This window comes from Leptopilina heterotoma, unplaced genomic scaffold (assembly GCF_015476425.1).
Source record: "Leptopilina heterotoma isolate Lh14 unplaced genomic scaffold, ASM1547642v1 Lhet_125, whole genome shotgun sequence".
In the NCBI taxonomy this organism is placed as follows: domain Eukaryota; kingdom Metazoa; phylum Arthropoda; class Insecta; order Hymenoptera; family Figitidae; genus Leptopilina; species Leptopilina heterotoma.
Window position 1 is genome coordinate 1,151,650 of NW_025110845.1, and position 23,736 is coordinate 1,175,385.

The 23,736-nt window shown below is 27.8% G+C and overlaps 1 protein-coding gene across 2 annotated transcripts in view; it reads right to left on the minus strand.

Moving 5' to 3' along the window:
* LOC122512755 (CD151 antigen-like) overlaps positions 1-18,643 on the minus strand; it is a 410,729-nt gene extending 392,086 nt beyond the window's left edge. For both annotated transcript variants that reach the window (XM_043628790.1, XM_043628791.1), the window contains exon 1: positions 18,079-18,643. The gene's annotated coding sequence lies outside the window, so the exon portion shown is untranslated. The remainder of the gene's footprint in view (positions 1-18,078) is intronic.
* Between the last annotated feature and the right edge of the window lie 5,093 nt (positions 18,644-23,736).

The following is a 23,736-nucleotide window of genomic DNA, read 5'->3' on the forward strand; positions in this document are numbered from 1 at the left end:
TCTGCACGCAGACGATAATAACTTCACTCAACATCGGCGCATTGCACGCCACTACATTCACCCAAACATACACGTCAAAATTTTTACCAACAAAATTTATTTCAAACCAACTTCCGTCCAACACTTTTTATTAACGATATAGCAAGAGAACATATTCAATTGTGTAAAGAAATGCTTAAAGAGTTTGAAATTTCCAAGGCTGAAAAGATTGGTTATAAACATCTGATTCTCACCGTTCTTGGATAAAAATGGATACACATAAAAAGATCATACTAATGGTGTATATAATGACCAACTATTACTTATAATCTGTTATTCAAGTGACTAAAAACACTTTTTATTTTTACAAATGATAGACTATAGCAGCACCCAAGAGGCTACAGGGCTCTTCTCAAGAAAGCAACGCCGACTGAGAATTAAAAAAAACTCAAGTACTTTTATCACAAAAAATTCAGCTCAAAATGAACTTCATACGATACTCATTGTAATAAATAGTAAAAATCAGTAGGAAAAGCAGACACAAGGCGCCTACATCTTAGGCTTTCGTGGCCTAAAAGAAAAAAAATAACAAAACAAATCTTTACATTTTTATTTCAATTTTTTTTCATTTTTCTATGAAAAAACTGAAACTTTAACAAATTATTAAGATATAATAATTTTTCCATGGAAATAGCTGCTATGATAAGCATTGACATAGCAACGGATGCTATGGAAACAGCTGCTATGGTGGTAACCATTACCATAGCAAACGGTTGCTATGGTACTCATAGTCATCGTTCTTGGGTAAAACGGACACGCTCTATCGATTGGTACAATAAAAATTTATAAATTTTAATTGTTTATATGAAAAACTGTAGATAGTACCATTTTGCATGTGCGAAATCGTCGGAAAAACTCGCCTATGTACTATTTTTTATTAATTTTCATTTGAAGAATTTTTGTTAAAATTTGTAAGAATTCAATATTATTATTTTCAAAATTTGCAATTAAAATTCTTCAAAAATTTACTTTTCAAAATTTGAATGAAATACACTCGAATCTCGCTATAACGAGAAGTTCGGGAGTCAAGTCTCCCTCTATTACGAGCGCAAGAGGAGAAATGAAAAATCCCCACTTTTAAGATTCTTCATTCATTTTTTTGTGTTTACAATTTACGTAATGTCAAAATTACAAACGTAACCTAGTTTAATTTGAACTTTAACATACAGAAAATTTATATAAGCTAAAATTTTGAATATGTTCGACTCATTGATATAATTTAAAAATAGAAGTGACTTTTTATGCTCAGTATGATATAAATACACGGAAAAAATTAATTTAGTACGTTTTACGAAACTAATTTTGGAATAGCGGATACGGAGAGGAGTTTAGTATAAGATAAAACAGAATCAATAGTAATATATGATGACTGCGTTTCTCGAAAACTCAAAAAAAATTCTATGGAATTCACAAATGATCGGTTGGACGTTCTAATTCAAGAGTTTTGTAAAATGTTTAGCCTGAAGCGCATGCGCCACGGAAAAAAATATTCACGGAGAAAAAAACGAATAAAGCAGAAAAAAGAATTTCTTAATGTACCAATGAGCTCTCAAGACCATTTTTTCTCGTCTTCTATAGGAGATAGATGATTGGTTCGACACATGTGACTGCACTCTACAACGCAATGGTTCGCTTGGATTGGCTTATTTTATTCTGACACTAACTAAACGGAAATACGCATACATATAAACGAATTCTGACGCAACGCACATACAATATAACTCGCACTTGTAGATGAAAGAATTGAGTTTCTTTATATACTAACTGAGGAGATTAAAACTGCGCTTGTGAGAAATGTCAATATACTGAATATTAATTTTTAAAAAAATCATTTTTTTAAAAGTTATACAAAATATTTTATGGTTTTTAAAATAACATTTTTTGATTATAATTAGTTATAAAATCTCTATAAAATTTTTCAATTTTTAGAAAATAATTTTATTCTTAATTTTAAATTATAAATAAATTGACAAAAAATTTTCAAAATTAAATTCAAACTCAAAAAATGTTTATATTAAATTGTCTAAAATTTGAAGTAATAACAGTTAAAACTTGAGAAATTAATATATATATTGTCATCGGTAAATATTATGATAAACTATAAAATTTATTGGACTGTAAATTAAAAGAAATTAATAATAATTAAAAGTTTGGATTACAAAAGCACATAAAAAATGTTACGAATTTGGAACAATGAAATGTGAAATACGTAAAAGAAAACAATTATCCAAATGTTACCGGCAGGTAAAGCAGTTCTCTTTTTCCTTCCACATATTATATCTATATATACAGCAGACAAGTTAATACCGACGCGACGAGACAAGCTTCAACATATCTATTTATAACGCGACTTTTGGTACACCCCGTATAGAATTTTACGAAACTTTGTGTTCGAGAATTCACGATAGACAGCGAAGTGGAAACTCAAACCACGCGTTTTTAGATTGCACGAAACATTTTTACCATTTTCTGATAAAATGTTCACCAGAAAATACGAAACATTTCTACATTCAAGCTTGTTTTATAAATTACAACACTGGTTGCAGTTTCTCGACAATTGTTCTGCTTAAAGTAGTGAAAGTTTCTGGGTTTTTGAAAAACTTCGTCTAGGAATCTTAAATATCCGCTAGTGCGAAATTAGTTTCGTAAAATCTGCTGAACTTATTTTTTCCGTGTAAAATTGATTTTACACGGAAAGAAAAAGTCCGTCAACCATTAATGGATTAGTATATTACTTTGAGACGGGACACTTTTTCCGTTGATGGTTACTTAACTTTACTTAACGATTGAAAACGAGTCATGGATTGATTAGAATGCCAGTATGTGACCAATTGTTTTAGATTTAATGCTGAATTGTTATCAATGGCTGTTTGAATGTTTACGAATCATTAGTGAAAGTTTGTGAAACGTTAGTTGACTCGTATTCTAAATCGGCGCTCTTCACTAGCGCATTGTTGCGCAGTGTACCGATGCGCATTTCTTCCGGTTTCTCTATAGTCCATGTGTTTTTGCTGTCTGCTATACATATCCCTATATACTATTATGTGTAATGTGAATATTTAACTTAACCAACAATTTGCAGTTGAATTGCGTCTAGAAATTGACCTCGATGAAAATATATTTTCTTTTATATTTCTCGCTAATTAAAAAGTAGTTATTAGTGCAAAATCATTTCTCACAAGTTGTGAAAAATTTTGTTATTTGGTATATAAGAACAGTTCGCTTCTAAACTTAAAGTGTTATAAGTGTGCGTTTCTACGTGTAGTTATTATAAGTGCGAAAATGTGTTGGAAAATGTGTTGGTCTAAAGCGTCTAAGAGTGTAAATAAAATATCGGAACTGTGCAACGAAAAAAATGTGTTCATTCTGTACCAAATAGTGTCTAAAATTAGGGATAATTCTGAAAGAAGTTGAATTTTTTGAATGCTTTTGATAGTCATAGAAAATTTAATAGACAGTTTTCTAAATTTTAGTGAACGAGTTTTATATATTGATGACAGTTTTATAAATTTTAGCAAGCAACTCGTCACTGATTGTGACTCAAAGTATGTTATCCATTGAATGATTTTGTGTCCCGTCTCAAAGTAATATACTAGTCTATTAATGATTGACGGACTTTTTCTTTCCGTGTAACCAAATTTAAATCAACAGAATGTGCATTTGTTTATAAATAGTGGAGGTAATAGGAAGGAAATTATTCTCGCTATACCGAGAGACAGAGCCCTCGATTGTGAGAACTTTATAATCATAGATGGCATTTGTATCAGTAATTGATTAATAAATAAAATACCAGAAATTGTAATGAAAAGAAGTGTAGACAACATGCAGTAGATCTAAAAAATAGCATAAGATTAGAAATGAAATTCCTTGAAGTGCAATGTCAAAAATTCCGCGAGTACAAAAGCTATTCATACAAACGTATATATTCACAATATTTCAAGAGAATATATTAAATTTTTTACTGATGGAAATGGAAGGCAATAAAGTACGATTTCCTCTGAGGCAAATATTCATGTTCCATTATTTTATCAGGGTCGTATTAAAAGAGGAGCTCACTCGACGTAAATAAATCCAGTATCCTCATCAAGGACGGTGTTTTTTTCTCTTATGAACCGTAAATGTTTCTTTTTCCGTTTTTTTTTCTTTTTCTATTTTGAAGAGGCTTGATAATTGCCAGATCATCCGAAAACAGTTTTCTAATAAGCAAAGCTTTCCCAGAGGAACCTTCATCTCATCAGATTACTATCGACGTAATTTTAACAAGGTGGTGCAAAAGCAGGGACAAAGTGAGATTTAATTACTGGCTCTGCAACGCCAGCTTCGTTAAACTCTCATTTAATTAGTTAGATTCGTCAAGTGAAGCATCGGGTGGCCCAAGGTATATAAGATATAGAGCTTTGGTTATTAAAAAATATACAAACTGGTTTAATTAAATCCATTTGCATATCTTTCATTTTATTGCGATTGAATTACTTTATATTTGAATTATATGTTTCGTTTTATTACCATATATTCACATTTTATTACGCCATTTGATTATTTTATTTCACATTTATAGGACTATTTTAAGTTCTATAAGTACTTTATTAACACATTATTTAATATTAATATTTAGTGAGCTTCCACTCTTCTGCTATATTCTCTTCCATTAGGTACTAATTAATAAAACAATAATAATAATACGTATCATTTTTATTCATTTTCAGTCTCATTCTGTTTGTATTTTTAATATCGTTACAAGTATAGTAATAAACATTATTTTATAAGAAAATATTTAAAAATCAGTAAAAAGAAAACAAAAATAATCGTAAAGATGATTTGAGCATCGTTCAGATCTAATTACTTAGTAAACACATTTCATATAAAATGCTTTCAACTTTAAATACGATCCATGTAATAGTCCGACGGCGCAAAAACCACTTCACGATAAAGTATATTTTTTAATGAGTTACGTTATTACTACCCGTTATTCGTGTCGATCGTTACGAACTTCATCAAATGAACAATTTACAACAATATTTACACTCCAAGTAACACGATTCATTTAAAAAAAAAAATTTTCAACTGAATTGTGTATTCGTTTTTAAAAATGGTGAAGAAATTAAAGTACAATACATATTGTTGAGTAACTGATTTTTAATTGGAGTCATGAAAATTGTGCTTCCAAATAATGGCTCATAACCCAATTAACGATAATTTTGATTGTTAATAGTTGTGAAAAATTGGTGAACTCTAGTTCTTTGACAAAAAAAATTATAGTGACCAGAGCATCTGAACCAATATGTTACGGATACATTTATTGCGAATTTAATGGCTCTAAAAATTATTTTTACATGTTTTGAAATTCAGATTAGGAAGAATGCTTAAGAGAACACTAAAGTACTACCACCTGGGTAAATAATTCGTCATGAATTATAATAACTATTTTTTATGAAGTTGTTATCTGAAAGCGAAAATCGTAAAAAGTGAATGTATCAACAGCGAAGTCGTGGAGGCAAAATTTTTTATCTAAATTTACACCTTAAAGTGATTTAAAAGAAATTCTTCATAGATGTCAGGACTATTTTGTCAAATCTGATGTTACGGGAATTCTAATACTCCATAATATATTTTTATGGAAAGAATAACTTTTATTTTCTTATCTACGACTCTCGCTGAAACAATCTCGATAAACAAGTTTTACTATAAATTTAGTACTTGAATATACAATAACAGCAAAATTAATGTCAGAAATGAAAAAAAAATTCTTCAGAGTTTCGGGCATATGTAGCAAAAAATTATAATACAATAGATTTTAAAGCAATAATTAATCATTTTTATTGAAAGTACTAGCGCTTCGTCGACCGCGAAGCGTTCGACTTCTTTGCTTTCTACTTTTTTTCTTTTCAAATTGTTTCTTTTATTTAATATTAAATTGTTTATTGTGACTCATTTAAAATTACCTAAATTTTTATTTATTTTCTCTAAAGTTAAGTTAATTAAAATAAAAATTGCCACTTCATAATGATATTGATAATGATAATGATATTGTCTTTTTTTCTAAAGGAAAGGATTTACCCCTATTAGCTCACTTTTTCCATCTCTTGTAATCTTTTTATTGTAAAGTTCAAAATGAAGGATTACAGGCCAGATAGAATAATGTCACAGACCGCAAACTGAAAATTAGTACACACATGGTTGACGCTCTTGCATTTATACCACCAGATGACGTTCAACATGCATGTCAACCAGCGACTACTTGCTGATGATATTGCCAGAGGATTTATTCCCTGATTTAGATTATTTAAATGGAGATTATATAATTGACTATCTTTAAGGAATATTATATAACTGAACGTTGTAGAGATGTGTAAACTCGCTATACATGATATATTATGCAGCCAATTGCAAGCGACATTGAGCGACACACTGAGGACAAATAATTCCAGTCAGGGTGACACAATCTCGTCCGTTTGGTAGTAGGAAAACATCAACCTGACTTGTATTCGGCAGTTAATGAATTTTTAAAAGGACAAGCAGACTCTGAAACTATTATTAATGAATTACGTCTGGGGAGTACTGTCAAAGGCCGAAACAAAACAGAAGTGGCTGTCAGTTTAACGTTGAATAAAACGTATTGTTCTCGAAGACGACGACTATAAAACCAAAGATCAAGTTCACGATTATTTAACAACTACTGTTCATAATATAGTCATTTGATACGGATTATTAATTGAAATCTTCAAGTTCACAATCAATGAATTTCGAAAAAATGTTAATAAAATTGGACGTTTGACAAATCGAAAATATGCAGGTATTTTTCATGATTTATAATAAAATAATATTTGAAATTAGAAAATTTAAAAAAAATTATGATTAACAAATAAATCTTGTTTTTTAATATGCTATTTTATAACAATTCTCGTTTAACTCATCTAAATTAAGCAAATTGTTTTCCTCTTTATGTAGGGTCAGGCTTAGCCAAACGGATCGGATAAATTCAAAAAAAAAATTTTTTAATGAAATATCTTTTATTCTCATCTTTATGTGACAAAAATAATGTCATAAAAATTTAAAGCAAAAAAAAATTTTTGTTATAGTTATTAACAATTAAAGTTTTTAACAATATTAAATGAAAATTTTTTTTCTTGAGTTCTTTTTAACCGATTTTAAAAACAAAATAGGCGTTTTTTCGTCTTAAAGCGTAGAATTTAAAAATATATTTTGTTTTAAAAAATTTTTATTTTTTATTGTTTTTTAAATTATTTATTTATAACATTATATATAATGAAATGAAAAAATACTATCGTATTCTGCATACATTTTTGAGAAATAAACAATTGAGAAAAAAATGGCCCGCTAATAGAAATAACAATATTAAATTATTTTTGTCGCCGTGTAAGCCGTTTTGATATAGTTCGCTGCCGCTGCGCACAAGTGCGAGTAGAATTCGTACTAAAACCTAGGGTTCCGTACCCTCCATAAAAACTTCTAATTTTCTTTCTTATAAAAATAAATATATATCAATTCCAATTCAATTTTAGTTTTTAGTTTTTAGTTTTTAGTTTTTAGTTTTTTTAGTTTTTATAATTTTTAATAAAAAAAAATTTATATTGCCAGAAATAATAATAAAAAGTTTATAGTAAAGATAATTTTTAATAAAAAATTGTTTTAAAAAACATTAATACATTTCAACAGTAAAATAACATAATTTAGTAAAACATGTTTCAAGCAATTGATTAAAATGTAATATTACATACTATTAAGCGTATCTTCTTTCCAAAGTTTTATCACAAACTTTTTTAATATAGTTTTATTCTATATTATTTTATTTTCTTGAAGAGATGTTTATTAATTTGCGATTGTTGATTATCAAGAATGTATCAATTATTGATTATATGAAATCAATGGTTATATGACACTTTTTCAAATATTTTTCTTAGTTCAACTTGAAGTTGGCGTAAAAAAATTGAAATCTCGAAAATACAATTTTTTCATAACAATATTTTTTATGAAATTTACACGTAAAAATAAATATAAATGCCCAATGCCAATATCCACTCAATTAAAAATTTATGAGAATTAGCATAGGTATAATTATTAGGAACAAATTATAAAAAAAAGAATATATGTTTTCGCAAAAATCACAATAAAGATTAATTCTAATATTTCTTATTTTTTCTAAAATCTACATGTGACAACACATAAGTGTACCAATTTTCATCTCTCTATGTAAAAAACGGTGAGCGCTAGGGTAAAATACACGCTTATTTGAAATTTTTTTTTAAAAATTTGAGTTTTTCGCTAAAAAAAATTTGAAAATCAAATCCGATCATGTTTGCTATATTTTTCCTAAAATATGCAAATGAAAATATATAAAATAAAAAAAAATTCAGTCCAATAGATCAAAATTTGTGAAAACCAAGGGGGGTACACACTTTTTTTTATAAATCAAAAAAAAATTTTTAGTTTTTCGTAAAAAAAAAGTATGAAGATGAACTCCAATAATTTTTTCTGTATGTTAGTTGAAAACTACACGAAAAAATAAATAAAAATGTATAAGGGCGATCCACTAGATTAAGAATTGCGAGAACCAGCAAGGGTTAAAGTATTTTCAAGCTTGCAAAATGAGATTTCAGTTTTTCGATGAAAACACCATGAATATCAATTCTAAACACTTCCGCTATATTTTTCCTGTAATCTACGCGTAAAAATACATAAGTGTACCAATTTTCATCTCTTCAGGTAAAAAACTGTGGGCGCTATAGTAAATAACACGCATTTTTGACAAAATTTTTAAAAACTTTGACTTTTTCACTGAAAAAAATATGAAGATAAAATTCAATCATGTTCGGTGTATTTTTCTTGAAATCTACATATGAAAATTCATAAAATAAGCAAAAATATAGTCCAATAGGCCAAGAATTGTGAAAACCAAAGGGGGAGTACACACTTTTTTTTCTAAAACGAAAAAAAATTTTAGTTTTTCGAAAAAAAAAATATGAAGATGAACTCCAATAATTTTCTCTGTATGTTTGTTGAAATCTACACAAAAAAATAAATAAAAATGTATAACGCCAGTCCACTAGACTAAGAATTGAGAGAACTAGCATAGGTATAATTATTATCAAAAATTGAAAAAAAAATTAGGTTTTCGCTCAAAACGCAATGAAGATCAATTCTAATCATTTCCACTATATTTTACCTGTAATCTACACGTGAAAATACAAAAGTGTACCAATTTTCAGCTCTTTAGGTAAAAAACTGTGAGTGCTAGGGTGAAATAAACGCTTTTTTGACGAAATTTTTAAAAACTTTAAGTTTTTGGATGAAAAAAATATGAAGATCAAATCCAATCAGGTTCGCTATATTTTTTCTGAAATCTACTGACGAAAATACATAAAATAAGCAAACCTGCAGTCCAATAGGCCAAGAATTGTGAAAACCAAGGGGGGGGGTACACACTTTTTTTTTAAAACGAAAATTTTTTTTAGTTTTTCGCAAAAAAAAATATGAAGATGAATTCCAATAATTTTTTCTGTATTTTTTTTTAAATCTACACGAAAAAATAAATAAAAATGTATAGCGACAGTCCACTAGATTAAGAATTGAGAGAACCAGCAACGGTTAAAGAATTTTCGAGCTTTCAAAAAGAGATTTTAGTTTTTCGATGAAAACATCATGAAGATCAATTCTAATCACTTCCGCTATATTTTTCCTGTAATCTATGCGTAAAAACGAATAAGTATGCCAATTTTCAGCTCTTCAGATAAAAAACTGTGGGCGCCAGGGGGGGGTACATGCATTTTTTTCGAAATTTTCAAAATTTTTGACTTTTTCGATAAAAACAGAATGAAGATCAATACTAAATGTGTTCGCTATATTTTTCCTTTAATCCATTTTTGAAAATACATATGCATACCAATTTTCAACTTTCTAGGTAAAAAACTGTGAGTGCTAGGGGGGTACATGCCTTTTTTTGCGAAAAATGGCCAAAATTTGATGTTTTTCGACGAAAACTCTATGAAGATCAATCCCAATCACGTTCGCTATATTTTTCCTGTAATCTACGCGTGAAAATACATACGTGTACCAATTTTTAGCTCTCTAGGTGTAAAACTGTGAGTTCTAGGGGGGGGGGGTACATGGTCATTTTTGTAACCGTTCCAATAGGGTTCCTACCGGGTACGGAACCATAAAAACAATAAAAAATTTTTTAAACAAAATTTATTTTTAAATTCTACGCTTTAAGACGAAAAAAACGCCTATTTTGTTTTTAAAATCGGTTAAAAAGAACTCAAGAAAAAAATATTTTCATTTAATATTGTTAAAAACTTTAATTGTTAATAACTATAACAAAAATTTTTTTTTGCTTTAAATTTTTATGACATTATTTTTGTCACATAAAGATGAGAATAAAAGATATTTCATTAAAAATTTTTTTTTTTTAATTTATCCGATGCGTTTGGCTAAGCCTGACCCTGTATAAAAAATAGAAAATTATTAATTGTTAAAAATTTATTATTAAAAAATAGGAAATAAATAACCATTTTATGCACAATTTTTATTTCTCAATAACAATATTGTTCACAAACTTATTCTTTTCTTTTGTAAAAAAAACATGTCATATTCCCGTTTCTTAATATTTTTGTAGAAAATTCTTAATTTTTTCATAAGGAAATAATTTGCATACTTTCTACTTCTTAATTACAATTGCTTTAATAAAATTTTAAGCTTTTTAAAAATAAAGGAAAAAAATGTTTATAAATTCTGTTTGTTTATAAATTTTAATTGAAAATAAAATTGAAAATTTTTAAATTTTTAGAAAATACAGGAAAAAATTTTACTCAAATAAATGTTCTGTTACATTTATTAACAAATTTCTTGAATTGTAAAATTATTTGAAAACATAAATAACTTCTTTTTTAAATAAATATTTAATTATTATTATTTTTCCACAGGAATTAAGATTTTCAAAAATTTCAAATTCAAACCTTTTTGAAATTAAACAACTTATCAAAGTTTTATCATTATTTTATATTAAGAATATATTGTTACTGTAACTTCTTAAAAATTATTTTCATCATTTCAATTCAATTAATATTTTCAAGAATTTTTAACTAAAATTTTATTTATTATTTTATTAATTTCAAGAAGAATCTGAATTATTATCGTTTTTGCAAAAATCTAAGATTTTTAAAATTTCTAATTATATTGTCACGTCCTCGTGACTTTTCTTAAAATTAAATCTAAAACATTTTGTACTTATATGTCTATCAGAAAGGGACAAAACTTTGACCTTTCATTAAATGAATATATTTTGTCTTGTTTACGGAAACTGGCACGTGTAAACTACCCTCATCTAAGAAACTAAGAATATCTTTATTGTTACATATGAACACCTTGCATTTGAATCATAAGGAACAAAAATTTAATTGATTTTCCTCGCTGGTCACCCCTATTATTGTATTGTAACCCTTGGTAACAATTAAAAAACTAGGGTGATCGCGGATATAAATCCCGCAGATTTGTCACCTTCCAGTAAGTCCAGAAATCGCCACCAAGTTAAGAAGTCGACCCCAAGTATATTAGTCCCGCGCTCTTCGTATCAATCCAGAAACCGCGACCAAGTTAATAAGTTGTATATTGTCGTCGAGTTTATTTTTTGTCACCAAGTCCAAAAATCTCTTCAAATACCAAGTGCATTCTTCAAGTCTCAGTCAACCTTATTCAAGAAGAATTTAATCAAAGAGATAATTTCTAATACGAGGCACATCTCTATTTTTCCGAGGACTGCATTATTTCGACTTCAACGTCAAATCAATAATTTGACACCTGGACTCAGGACCTTTTACTTTGGCTGGCCCGAAAACATTTCAAGGAAAATCTATTGCCTTCTCTGTCTACGCTAGACGACGGTACTTCTTCGACCACACACTGTACGAAATATCACCTGTTGGGTCTATGACTCTAATAATAATTCTTATAGGTAAGTAACTAATACTTTTACATTTCTTCCCCATCTAAATTCTCGATTGATTCTACAAAGTCCGTATTTGTTTCAGTATCCCTGAAGACATGACATTTGGATCTACTCTTTCTCTCTCACTCTAATTGTGAAGGATTCAAATAAAAACTTTAATAATATTCCTTAAATTAAACAGTTACTCTTTCTTAAAACCTGTCCCTTGAAATCAGAGTGTTTCGACTCTGTGAATAAATCAGGTATGAATCACCGATGTCGGACAAATTAAATATATAAATTAATATTATATTTAGTTTCATTCCTGAGACATAACAATATTTTGATTAAAAATTGAAATTTTATAAAATTTCAAATTAAAACCTTTTGAAGTTGATCTATTTATAAAAATTATAATCACAACTCTTTTAAAATAGAATTAATTTTGAAATATTTAAGTAAAATTATTATTCATTAAATAATTTGTAAGTAATAATTTTATGATATAGTTGTTCCAGAATTAAGTTGTTTAAAAATAAATTATTGTCACTTATAGAAAAATTTAAAGGTTTTGTATAAGAATTTGTAGTGATTTCAAAGTAAAAACAAATGAGGCAAACAAAAAAAGGGTGAAGACTCCAAAATTCAGAATTTTCTAATGAATTTTAAAAATTTAATTTTTTTAGTAGGTACTTTTAATAAAAATGTCTGACTTTTTCTTGAATCCCCTATCTCAGAATATACATATAATTATTTAAAGTAATAATCTATATTCCAATTCAAATTTTATTTTTATGAAAAAAAAATTCGAATTAAAATTTTATAAATTCTATTTTTTTAAAAATTGCTAATTTTATTTAAAAAAGTGAGTAAGAAGTTAGCTGCGCGCGAATTGTTGCTGGTTCATTATTAAATTCTGTTCATGCGGGAATAATTTTGATAACTAATGATAAAAGAGTAAAAAAAATGAGAAACAGAACAGAAAAAATGTTCTCGCAACATTTCTGATTCTCTATTATGTGCATGCTGTTGCTCAGAAATAATTGTGTTAATTATTATAGAACAGGTCTTGCTTTGTATGGATAATAAGTGTATACAGAATGTAATGTTTGCACGTCCTCTCTATCGTATAGAGGATATAAGGGGAAAAAAGGAGAAAAAAAGAAGGGTTAATGAAAAATGAAGAGGATTTTTTTAATTTTTATGTTTTCATTAGAGAGCTTTTCTCTCGCAAATGTGGGTCAGTTTGCGATGTTATCGTTTGCCACCAGCTAGAAGCGCGCTGACAGCTCATGAGGTCTGCCTCATCACCCGCGACTTTCATAGAGGACAAAAAGCAAGTAACTACCTCTGGGACTGAAAGCCATTTGATATTGAATAGCCATGCACGTGAAACGAAATTGCACATGGGACGAAAATCTTTTAAAATACCCCCTTCCCCCTTAACACACACTCTCTCTTTCTTTTCCTCTTTTGTGAGTATTTTCTTTAATTAATTCTATGATTAACAATTAACTTCACAAAGCGAATTTAAATCAAATATTGATGAAAGTTTCAAAAATCAAATTACGAACTTTGTTACAACAAAATAGAGACTATTTAATCTTGGTTAGTTCGGCTTAAAAATTTTACAATATGAAGAAAAAATATTTCGGAAAATTGAAATATAGAGGAATATATTAACTAAGTTTCTTAGCATTAAAATTAATATAATTAATACATTAATTTTTACATAAATTTAAATTACAGAAGAATAATTATTTACAATTCAGAAAGTTTTTAATTGACAAAGAGAAATATTCATAAAGAGAAATATCCATGAAGCGAAATTCCTGCATTTTAAGGGAATAATGACAATTCTAACAATATAAGGTAAAGGGAAACAATTGCTCCCAGTGAAATGATAAAGTGCAAAGAGAATTAAGAATTCGATAATTACATCCGACTTTGTACTGCGAAGGAACTTAAGGTTTCTTGACATTTGTAGGAGAGGAAAAGGGTGGAGAAAAAGTGTTCAATTTTTCAGTGACATGATAAAATGCAATCAAAATGACAGAATTCGATAATTAGATCCGAAATTGCAAACTAGAATATAATCAGCGTAAAGTTTCAACCACCGTTTGTCAAAAGTCTCCAAACTTTCATTATACGATCCTCAAGCGACATTTGCGCCATAGAAAACGGAGAAATTAAACTCTGTGTAACCAATTGGATGCCATTATCTCATTCTTCGATTCGTTCACTCTTCATTGAAAGTAAAAGTTGATGAATTTCAAAATGTTTATCAAATCGAAAACAAATAACGTTAGTGTTAGTATTCAGTAAAACGAAAATCTATTGCTTCCTCATAGAAGAAGGATTGTATTGGTGGAAATTTGCGATTATGATTTTTTGACATATACAGTAGAACCTCGATAAGTCGAAAACCTCTGTAAGTCGAAGAAAATGTCTATTCCCTTCCCTAGAAGCCCAAAAACCTCTGTAACTCGAACTTTTCAACCTCTATATAACTCGAAGTAATTTTTATTTCCCTTCAACAACTTTTCCATGTATTTTAACCTCTATAACTCGAAGTTCAGTTTTGCAACCTCTATAACTCGAAGTTAGTACATATGGCCCTTTTAAACCTCTGTAACTCTAAGGTTTTGTTTTTCGGAACCTCTATATCTAGAAGCTAATACAATACAATTGTTATCAAACAGTGTTCGGAATCTTTAAGGCAAACAAAAATTACAGATTTCTTTTAATGTTCAATAAATATACAATGTATGAAAACCTCTATAAGTCGAAACCTCTTTAACTCGAAGTTTTCACCGTTTCCCTTCAACTTCGACTTATCGAGGTTCTACTGTATTTCGATGTATTTTGACATTTTAGGTTTGCCCGGAAGACATGAAATGAGAGTATTTTTAGCCCTTTTCTTAAAGTTTAACTATATTTATTTGGCATTTTTAATTTTATAAAAAATCGTTTTTTGAGCATAACTTTAAAAAAATGTTAGGACACTTATGTTTTTCTTTGAGTTTGTAGTTTTTTTTCATGTGCATTTTTAGAAATTTTTTTTTCATGTGCAGTAAGAAATAAAATTTTATGTTAATACACAGCTTTTTTAATGTAAGCTAGATTTTTTTATTTTTTAAATTTATACATGTGTACGAAGGAATTTTGATTTGTTTTTTTATTTATTTTATCATTTTTTATGTTTATTTTTTATAATATATAAAATATATTACAAAATAAACAAAAATTATAAATCAAATATAAATTAAATAATTTCAATAGAAAAACATTTGTATAAAAATTACAATTCGGAACTATTCGGCCCTGAATTTCATTGCACTCACACAGTCACAACTGTCACTGATATAATCCCTTCTACTTCTACCGGGCGAGTTTCCGCCGCATAGAAGTCCGCCGTAGAAAGGTTTGCCTGTATCAAGATTATTTATTAAATTTTAATAAAACTTTATTAAATTTTACATACCTATATTTACATACTGCAAAGTATTAAACGAACAGATATTGATATAATTTTTTTAAATATAAAAACCGATATACAATAATTACATATCTGTTAAAACAATTATCAATAGGTTTGGAAACGTTGCATACACTATATACACATTAAATTTGAGCGCGAAATTCAAATGATAATTTTCATCACAGGTTAGAAACAATTCGGCGTTGAACGTTTTACGTTATTAAGTTAGTCAAATCATTAAATATTGCTCACTGTTTTGACTAGATGCGTCAAGCGATAGAAATTCAAATTTGAAAGTTATAAAAGTATTTTACAATTTAGAGATAGTGTGATAAAATGCGAAAAAATTTTATTAAATATTGTATAAAACTGAACACAAGCCTTAGTAAAGTTTAAAATCATGTTCTCACTTTTTAATCAAACTTTATATATAATTTCATAGAAGACTTGTTAAAAATTAGAAATTCTCATATTAAAATTTTTCTTTTCAACATCGTCTCTGAATTAAAAAATACTTTTATAAAATTTAAAAACTATTCTTTCTAATATAACAGAAATGAAAAAAGTCATAAAATGATAATAAAAATAATAAAACTCTATCAAGAAACTGCGAAACTTGTATAAAAATGACTAATAGACGAAATGACACAAATAATTTGTAAATATAAAATATTTGTACATTTCGCTCATTGGGTTTAGCTACAGCAGCGTCGGTTCAAGTGACAACAAACCCGATAAGAAGCTTACGTTAAGATAAGAAAGAGTTGTAACGTATAACTGCTGCTACCAAAGACTCAGGTAAATGCGGTCAGACAAAACATAAAAATTCATATTTATATTGTTTGCTAACGAGAATTCTTCATGGGAGAATTTTTGTCCACGGATAATAAACGTAATAAATGTTTTCGCAATGTAAAGTAAATTTTTTTTCAACGAAAACAACTCTACAAATAATAATATATTTATAAACCATGCAAAATTGTACAAATTGCTTCTATGTTTTATCTATATTTATTTTAAAATAATAATATTTAAAAATTTTTTTAAACTTACATATTGTACATGTAAATAACTTCTCCACAGTATAAAAAATAAAAAATTTAATTATGTGGTTTTTCATAAATAATTATAAACTAACACCAATCAGGAGGTGGGGGGATGTACCGGCGATATTAACACAGAGTTGACTGTAATATCAACTACAACATTGGAAAATTTCCTTAAACAAAAATTATTCAATTAATCAAAATTTAATTAATATTTAAGCTGTTAGAAGAGGAAAATAAAAACGGAATATTAAAAATTATCTATGAGGAAATAAGCACTCGTTTGAAAAACATGAAAGAATAATATGGTAAAATTGTTAAAAATGTAAAAAACAGGATTTTAAAAATATTGAAAACTTGAAAAAGAAACGTGGGAAAGGTACAAAGTTGATTGCTTATTTTCTTCTTTTTTGCTAAAAGCAAATTAATGTGTCATATTCATGTGAAGACTTGAAATTGCTTATCAAAGGAAACTATTTTCATTTTGTAAATTGAAAAAACAAAGAATTCAAATATATGTCTCTTAAAATTTTTCCAATTCACAAATAGATAATAAAATACATGTAATTGTAAATTGTTTCTACATATATATTCAAAAATAAAAAAAAATTTTAGAATAGATGACTAAAAATTAATAAATTTATACATATATATTATTGAACACTTCTATAAAAAATGTGTATTAATGTATTTTTCTATTTTTTGATTCTAATTCAATACCCACCTGAAGGTTGAGTTTCTTGTCACTTCCGATTCTTTCGTAAACTGAATTTCTCATTAATTATTTCGAAAAAACACGTGGATATACATATTAAATATAAAAATTATATAATTCTATAAAAAACATTCGGAATGAGTTTATATTAATGAAAAAATTAATTTTCATAAGAATTAAAATTTTTATGTATATGTAATTGACTCATCATTTTAAATAAGTTTCATGAGAATATATTAAAAACTTTATTAAACGCTTAAAATATTTTAAGTTTTTATAAAATTTCCATTAAAGTGCAAACAAAATTTTACTTAATAGAACATAAAAACTATAATAATAACTAAATAATAAACAGTTTTATAACAAATTATTTTACTTTAAACATCTTGTTAAATTTTGACCTCCCGCCATTTACTATGATTACTCCGAAAAATATTGCAAAATTTCTGTACTAATTGTGAAAAAAATTCAATAATTATGCATAAATTGAAAAATTAAATGTTGATAAAATAATTTTTTTTGCAAATTAAAATAATAATAATAATTTAATTGACAATAATAATTAAAAGATGGATAATTTGAAATATGAAGAGTGGAATTATTTTTCCCGTCGAAAAAATGACAATTACTTATTTCAAAACAATAGCCACGTGCTTATTGGCAACGCAACCGAGTCGATTACAAGTTCGCAAACTGTTTTTCCCAACCCAGAACGGGATCACGATGTCATTCGAAGGTTTCTAGTTTTTTGCCCATTGATTCACTACCTCGAATGAGAACCGGTACAAACCAAGGCAAAACCACATGAAAATTGTAACTGAAGAAAAAGAAAAACAAATAATATCAGTTAACTCACCTACAGATGATTGGCGGGAAAAACTTCAATTCGAACCGTATTTAAATTTCCAATGAGTAAAAAAAGTATTTTTAAGTGTATTTTAAAACACTGTTTTCGTTTTGCAATCACAATATTTAACAAAGTGCCAAACAATATATTTTCCACTAACACTATGATAATTTACATAACACGACGATGACCTTCCTCTAAGATAATAAAGAACTCTTGGATTTCTTTTTATGATTATGCAGATTCATTAAAATACACTAGTCGAACGCACACATATTCACACACCAAACACTTTATTATAAACAATACGATAATTTACATAATTGAAAATAAAATTTAATCCTTAATGATAAATCCTGGCACAAACAAGAATTAATTTTTTCTCAATGTTTATTATCTGATTTTGATCTATTTTCAGTTGACAAGATAGACGAAAAACACAGAAGTGTCCACGTGAAAAGCCGGCGTTTCGAGAGCGATATGCTACATGAAGAATTCCGTACCTCACGACTCGGCGGCCAGTGAGAGACTGAAGAGTAGTAAGCACTGAAGAAATGAGAGTCGAGAGCGCGGGCAAAACTGCGAGATTCAAACGATTCAGCTCATGGACCGAAAAAAGGAAGTCTGCGAGAGCAGGAGAGAAACCACGAGGTCCATTTTTTTCTACATCCATAATGAACCTCCACGTCTGAAAACGAATAAGGAGTCGGAAACCCTTCGACAAAGAAATCTTCTAATTGGACAACCTTACGGGAGAGAAACTACCAAGCTCCCCGAACAAAATCGACGTCCTTCGTCAATTAGATACCACAGCCGAAATATTTTAAATGCAGGGGAGAAAGGCCGTTTCTCGCTGAAGGTAGGTACTTCTTTATCCTGTTCCAATTAGTACATTTTATCTCGAAAATCGAAAATGAATGCGGCGCGCAATCTACAAGAAAATGCGCACTTGTTTTTTATTTTTTCGATTTTTCTCCTTTATAAAAAGTATTATCGAGGAAAAAATAGCAGTGTAAAAATTAGATATTGCAAATGTTTGCACGATACAAATTTTTAATTATACACTCAACCCAAATAATTTACTTTACTCGAACCAGTGAAAGTATTTAAAAATTCGAACTTTACGGACCAAAAATTAAAAATTATAGACCATTTACAAAACAATTATACTGACAAAAATATAAGCAATCCGAGTCAAATAAGAGAACATTTTACTTCAAAGTACAAATTAAATTTTTCATAACTATAAAACATGAAGATATTCGATAACTCCGAGTCTCCGACTAGGTGATCGATTTCTTCATGTTAATAATAATTAAAGATGACCGAGTGATAAAATCATTATCAATTCAATTATTTTTTTCCAGAATTTTTAACTAAAATTCTTCTTTAAATCGATTATTTTTAATAATTTTCAAAAAAGTTCTTAGACAATTTTCAAATCCATTTGTTTGTTCATTTAAAATTTTTATTTTTTACTATAGTAGAAAATAAAAATTTTTAATAATATAAAAAAAATCCAATTAAACTTTTTCAAAAAAATTAATTTCAAAATTTAATTATTTCTAAAATTTTACGCTCTAATGCTTTATTAAGGTATTAGTCGCGTAAAATGGTTTTCGTCAGATTTTTTTCAAATTTTGCATACTTATTCCTGAAGTATTTATCTACAGAATGAGACCAATTTCATTAATTTTGACCGTTTCAAAGCTTCAAAAAATGAATTCAAAGTTCATACATTTTGCATGGAGAAAGCACCCAATGCATGTATTAATTTTGTTTAATAATTATTTATATGATAACTAATCGTCAGATTTTGAAATAAAACTACCAAAGTATTCGATTAGATGAAACAAATGAATAGAAAAAACATGACATTTTTTGACCGCACCAAACTATAAATATATTGACAGAAAGTTAAAAAAAATAACTAAATTATATGAATTTTCATACGAACGAATAGAGTGGGGAGTTAAACTATCTCTCTCACTCTCACTGCCCCACTCTAGTAAGCGGCCCGGTAAACTTTTGGCCAGAGCCAGCAGCGCGACTACTACCTTAATATTTAATTATAATCTAAAATTTGAACTGAAATTCATTTTTAAATCAATTTTTATTAGAAAATTCTGCAAGAATTCAATTATTTAAATACAAAAATAAATAATTTATTGAAAAATTGAATGTTTCTTAAAATTCAATACCCATAAAGAATTTTATTAACAAATTTTTAAATAATTGAATTTTTTCGACGAATTTTAATAAAATTTTTAAAAATAATTATATTTCTCAAGAAATTTGATTACAATTGTAGGGGAGAGTGGGGAAAACCGGCCATACCTACGGTTTTTTGACTCTTGTGACTAAACGAATCAACCGATTTCATTTTTCGATGGCTTGTTTGAAAGATCATTTAATTGCGCAACTTTTTCCCAGAGGCACATATATACTTTATCTTTTATTGTTTAGTTACTGTGTTAACTTTAAAAAAATTTGCAAACGGGCCGGTTTGCCCCACCCCCTGGGGTAAACCGGCCACCCCGTGGGGCAAACCGGTCAGTTAGGTTTTTTATTTACAATATTGCATTTGTATAATCTACAATAACAACAAACATAAAGAATCACGTGAACAATGGTTGTAATAATGTAAATAATAATACAGGATTGAATTTTAATTAAATAAATAATTTTTTTAAATAACAAAAAAAAGGTTTGAAATTATCAGAGAAACAATATTAAAGAATCTAATTCTCATTGGAAGATAATTATTTGTCATTGAAAGTAAATATTTTAATGAAAAAAACATTCTAATTAATAATAATTTTTTTGAAACTCTGATACAATGAAAATATCCTATGGCCGGTTTGCCCCACAGGCTCATTTTGAGAATAAATATTTGTTTAAAAGAAACGCTTTGCAAATTGATCAAAGTTTTTGGTGGTAAATATTCCTGAGGTGTGTACCTTCAAATCCCAAGACCTAATATTTGGAAATATTACACGATTTCCTCAAAATTCGTAAAAGTGTATAAAAAACTAAAAAAAAAACTTTTGCTCCCGGCGTTGCACATACAAAAGTAAAAATTGTCAAATTGAAAAAATAAGGTATACTACTCATGGTTGTTTCAAATTTCTAAATAGCACTTTTGACAATTTCGCTATTTTGGAGATATTGACCCCTGGCCGGTTTACCCACCGGGCCGGTTTGCCCCACTCTCCCCTATTAAAAATAATTAAATTCAGCGATGAGTTTTATTATTTGTGAAAATAATTGAAGCCCTAAGAAGAATTTCATTGTTTTAGAACAATATTTAATTTTTGGGAAGAATATTTTTACCTTCTCTTGAAAATAATTGAATTTCTGCAATAATTTGTAACTTTTCTAAAATTAAATTTTTTTTCGTGTTTAAAAAAAAAATTCTTCTATAAATGCACTATTTTTTAATAATTTTTGAAAAAGTTCTTTTTTCAATTTTCAAATTTATTTGTTTTATAATTCAATTTTACAAAATTTAAATTATTCGTAAATTCTTCAATCACGGCGGGTCTTAATTAACTTCAACCCAGAAGTTCTTGCCCAGATCGGTTCTTTCTTATGCTTTTGTTTCTGGGATGCCCCCTGATGATTTTAAGCATAAAATGAAAAAAATCAGTTGGGCCGTTTTTAAAAAAACTGATTTTTAACATTTTTGAAAGAGGTTAATCAACATATTTTTCTTAAAATAAATGCAAATAATCGCCACATCTATTTGAGTCATTAAAAATGATATCAGAAAATAGGTCCTAGGTACTGAGTATCTTTAAGTAACTTTATACCAGAAAATTTAATTCAAAACTGTAAAAAACAGGTAAAAAATGGAGTTTTTTGAATATTGCTCTCTCCCAGTACACATACACCTAAGATGACCTATAGAAGAATTAAAGAGTATAAAATTTTGAAGAAAACAAAAAAAATAGAGTGCTTTATCATTAAATCTTCCGGATTTATGACCTTCTAAAGTCATATTTTAGCAAAAAATATCGCGAAAAAATTTTTTATTTTAGTTTTTGAAAAATAGAAAGTGTTTTGTGTATCTAACGCATATATATTACTGAAAATAAATTGAAGTAGACTAAATTCTGAGTAAATCCGTCGTTGAAGTATCATTCTATCTCCAATAGGATCGGAGTTACGATTTTTTTTAAAATAGCTATTTCTTTGGAATTTTTTTTTATTTGTTTTTTTTGAAATTGTTACATTTTGCAGGATGTTAATTGTAAAAATGCTCTCATCATATAGTTTTATCTTATATTATAAAGAAATAAAAGCCCAATTAATTATTTAGGAACAAAAACTTTTAATGAACATCATGAAAACAATATTAACTTTCAAAATGAGTGAAGACTTGTATTATTATAAATAAGATCAGACTTATGCCTGTACATTGCATAGAATTTGACTATTCATGTTTAGTTTTTCTATTCGAGTAGTAAGAATTCCCAAAATGACAATAAATAAAATTATGTATGTATGTATGCGTCTGTCCGCGATGAACACAAAGACTACTTGACCGATAAAAACGAAACTTTACAGTCTCTTTGGTCTTAGTCTAACTTAAATTTCTATCCATATCCGATTGAAAAATATTAAGCTGATCGAAAGTTATAGCTTTTTTTTACAAATTTCAAAAAATGCAAATTTTTTTAATTTTTGTCAAATTGATGTGACACTTTTTGTAGCTACTTTTTAATATAAATACAACTAATTTTTATGAAATTGGTATTGATATTGGTTGATGTTTTTAAATTTTAAATTAGATTCATCACATTTATTTTATTAACATGTTTAGAGTCATGAATTTGATGTCTATTACAAATTTTCTAAAATCAATAAACGTGAGTTTGCAAACAATTTCTGTATTGTTATTTTATAAGGTTTTAAGTTTGGAAATTTAAAAATTTAATTGGGCTTTTATTTCTTTAAAATATAAGATAAAACCATATGATAAGAGCATTTTTACAATTAACATCCTGCAAAATGTAACAATTTAAAAAAAAAATATTTAAAAAAAAATTCCAAAAAAGGGCCATTTTTAAAAAATCGTAACTCCGATCCTATTAGAAATAGAATGATAGTTCAACGACAGATTTACTCAGAATTTTGTCAACTTCAATTTATTTTCAGTAATATATATGCGTTAAATACACAAAACACTTTCTATTTTTCAAAAACTAAAATAAAAATTTTTTTTATCCTACATGCACAAAAATGGCGCTTTTAGATAGCTGACGACAGGGAGTAAAGTCACTCATTTGTTCGACCATATAAAAATGGCGTCCATTTTCTCCCAAGAGGCAAACATAACAGCTGATCCCATGCGTTATTTTTGCCCATGGGAGAAAACGGCCACCATTTTCATATAACTCGAACAAGTGAATGACTTTTACTCCCTGTCGTCTGCTATCTGAAATCGCCACTTTTGTGCATTAGAAATAAAAAATATCGTAAGTAACACAGGAATAAAGGCAGCACTCTATTTTTTGTTTTCTTCAAAATTTTATACTCTTTAATTCTTCTATAGGTCATTTTGGGTGTATATGTACTGGGAGAGAGCAATATTCAAAAAACTCCATTTTTTACCCGTTTTACTAGTGTATGGGCTTGATCTGAGATTATAAGAAACGTGAACGT